Below are 3,384 nucleotides of genomic sequence, written 5' to 3'. Positions count from 1 at the left end.
CGCTCCGGAATGAAACCCTCGGAGCGTCTGGTCCGAACGGCCTGGAGAACCAATATGCGCGGGAGAGTGAGAGAGAGAGAGAGTAAGAGAGAGAGAGAGAGAGAGAGAGAGAGAGAGAGAGAGAGAGAGAGAGAGTGAGTGAGTGAGTGAGTGAGAGAGTGAGAAAAAGATAGAGTTGGTCAGTGGCTAAGATATGCAATGCGGTCAATATTTGCGGAATCTGCGCCCCTTCGCAGCCTCCATGCGATATTTCGATTACATTATTCCTGTCCACGTTGTGCACATTCTGACTGTAATTTCCTCGGATGGGCGGGGCGTCTCGCACCCAAGTCCAGCTGAGGCCCGGCTGCGGCGACTCATCCACTCCTCAGGGAGAGAGCTCTGCTGCTGCCTCACCACCAGGGGAGCTCTCACCAAATTCCAGGATTTCATAAAGGAGTGCTGCTGGCTCCAGCGGGGCCCCGCAGCTTTCCAGCAGCCCGGCCGACCACTCCACGCCTCTCGCCCTCCTCGCTCCGCTACTGGTCCTTCGCCTCCTCCCCTCCCGTCCCCCCTCCCTCTTCTGTGTTGACTCGGCGTCGGGCCAATCCTTTGATTAAAATTCCGTCGAATTGTTGTGCGCGCGGAGATTGGTCTGCCCGGCCGGGGCGGCGCGGAATCAGTGGGAACACCTTCTAAGGGCTTGCTCGCTCGCTTTGCCGGTTTTTGGCAACTCGCTGCGCCGTGTCCTCGACAAGGGGTGCGGGCCAGCCCCTTTTTCAGCTTCACCCCTGCGAGCTTCCGAGAAGTGGGTGGGTGAGCGTGCCAAGAGGCCTCGCACTCCTGCTACTCCGCAAGTGCATCATATTTTTGTTTTCGAAGGTTTATTTGGTCTGAAAACTCGAAGGCTGCTTGTTAACTATAAAAGGTAAAAAAAGCAATACAGAGGCTGACTCGAAAAAAAGAAAATAGTTAGGTGCCCTTCTAAAAATCTTTGCCAATATGCCGCGCAGAGTACCACTTTTTTATTATTTTGAAGCACCACCTAGTTCATTTTTTAAAAAGGACTTTTGACTCTTATTAAATAAAGTAGATAGATGTACGCTCGCTATACCTACCTTGACTCCTTCTGCATCTTTTCCATATATCTTTTCTGTTTGCCATCCCTGCTGGATGTTTCATTTGCTGGATTGACCAACGGACACGTTTTTCTCATGACAATGCTCTCAAAAGAAGGGAAATCGAATACTTGTTTTTCTGGGTGTACATGTCCATGTGTCCTCCGCCCCGCTCCCTGGTCTCATAATTAGAATAAGAGCATCCGCTCGGAGGGGGTAAAAGAAAAGCAGCTCGAAAATCCCCGCAAACTTAATTCCTCTTTTTTCCTCCCTCCCCCCCCCCTCCTTCTCCAAAAGAGAAGCTTCGTTTTTAACGAGCGGCGCGCTATCTGGCCGTTTCATCATTACGACGGGCTGGGCCGAGGGTGGCCGAGGGTGGCCGGGGAGCGCGGCGGCCGATGCCCGGCCGTACCAGCTGGGTTGGGCCGGGGCCCTGGCCTCTCGTCTGGCGGGGGCGGGGAGTGGCGGGTACTAGAGGGCAGAAGGCGAGTACAGCAAGCAAGGGCGTCGCCGCCGAGCTTGTGAGGCATCCCCGGGCATCCCGGAGGAGTGAGTAGTGGTTACAGTGCAAATGGCATGAAGACTCTCAACTGGTGCAGGCCTGGGCCGATGTGCGCGAGGCCCGTCGCAATCGTTTTGTTGCGGTGTGGTTATGCGAAGCCTGTTACGCGAGACGAGGTTTGGCCTACCGGGGTGTTTCAGAACGGTCACAACAGTGCCGCAGGGTCTTTGGTGCCTTACGGACGAAGACAGGTCACACAAAACCCACGACACCGCGATGTCAGCTGTCGCCAATGCTGCACTGACAAGGGAATCCCGCCAAGTGTATATAAATTCCCGATTTTCATTCTATTTTGGGAAATTGTTGGTCTAAATGTGTCATCGGAGGACACATCAAAATTTGTTGCTCAAATTCATATGTTATGTTATGAAACAAAAGTTAAAGAGCTAACATTTTTCTACAACTTTTGTGTCATAACATTTTTTGTGGGACTGCTTTATACAGCCACTGCTCATAAGCCCTAGTGATTCCCGTACATTTCCCCTCCTCAACGTCGTGGTAATTTTCGCCCAGAGATCCGCAATTTGACGAGTTGCCCCTTGGAGTATTATTGCAATATATTAAAAATAATTGAAATAGCAGCTTTTGGAACGAATGCCCAAAATAAACCCTAAATATGAATTTGAGCAACAAATTTTAATGTGTCCTCCGATGACTCATTTAGACCAACAATTTCCCAAAGTAGAATGAAAATCGGGAATTTACACTGAGCGTTGTTCCCTTGTGAGAAAAATGTTTAGATGCCAGCACTGAAGTTCATTTGATCGATGCGACCCGTTAACAGTCTACGAAAGGTTCCAAGCAACAAACAGTATCATGTAAATGTCCAAACGGTTTCTTCCTCGATACGAAACGTGTTTGAGTGGTGCATCCAAAAAATTTCAATGAGGCAACCGAACTCCTTTCAATCGTCACAACAGAGAGTCCGCAAAGCGACACTCAATTGAAGGAATGAGCAGACTCGTGTTGCGCAGATCGGACGCCAGATGCCGTGATGGCTCAGTGGTCTCCGTTCCTGGCGGCTGGGTAGTAAGTCGGGTCTGGCAGGGGTTCGAATCCCGGCCGGATCGTAACCAGTTTCTCCCAGCACTTGGGCACTGATTTGTTCTTCTTGAAATTTGAATGATGCCCGGGAGATGGACTGATGTTTGTTACACCAATATCGGAAAAGGGAGGAGCCTTGCGACATGTTTAGAGCTCCAAAGTACTTCATTGCTGGTTATTTAAGTAATTTAGTTCTGGTGATCAAACAACTCGATGTCACTGATCAAACCTACATTGTACCGACGACCAATTAGTTTTATTCCTATTATAAAGGTATTCATTACTGGTGATAAAACAGTGGTAATGAAAAGACTTTCGATGTCCCAACTAAACATTCGGTCGTCGATATATCATGAAACAAAGTTTAGATGCCACAATCAAAATTTTAGTTGCTGCATCAAAACATTTTTCTCAGTGTGAAATATTCTAGTTTCTAATAATATGTGCGTATCGCGTCTTATCCTCGTATCGCCTTTACCACATCCTACATACTGCAGCAGCGAGCAGTGGTTGCTAAAAGCCTTATTTCACCTGACCGTAGGTGGAAAATCTTGAACCCTAAAGCAGAGCGCGCGTGGAGGCGGTGGCGGTGGTGGTCGGGGTATGCGCTGCCGAGTGGTTAACATTCCTGGATGTACCTACCTGAATGAGCGCGGGGCTTCTGCCGCAGGTAGGTGGGGG

General features: G+C 49.5%; 1 protein-coding gene across 2 annotated transcripts in view; it reads left to right on the top strand.

Annotated features, from left to right (window-relative positions):
• Nucleotides 1-3,384, top strand: part of LOC113207669 (feline leukemia virus subgroup C receptor-related protein 2) — a 100,921-nt gene that overhangs the window by 1,158 nt on the left and 96,379 nt on the right. The gene's annotated exons all lie outside the window — the stretch shown is intronic.

The sequence above is a fragment of the Frankliniella occidentalis genome, unplaced genomic scaffold (assembly GCF_000697945.3).
Source record: "Frankliniella occidentalis isolate FOCC.00 unplaced genomic scaffold, Focc_3.1 Scaffold114, whole genome shotgun sequence".
Taxonomy (NCBI): Eukaryota; Metazoa; Arthropoda; class Insecta; order Thysanoptera; family Thripidae; genus Frankliniella; species Frankliniella occidentalis.
Note: the sequence above shows the minus strand (reverse complement) of the source record. Positions and strands in the feature narration are given on the sequence as shown.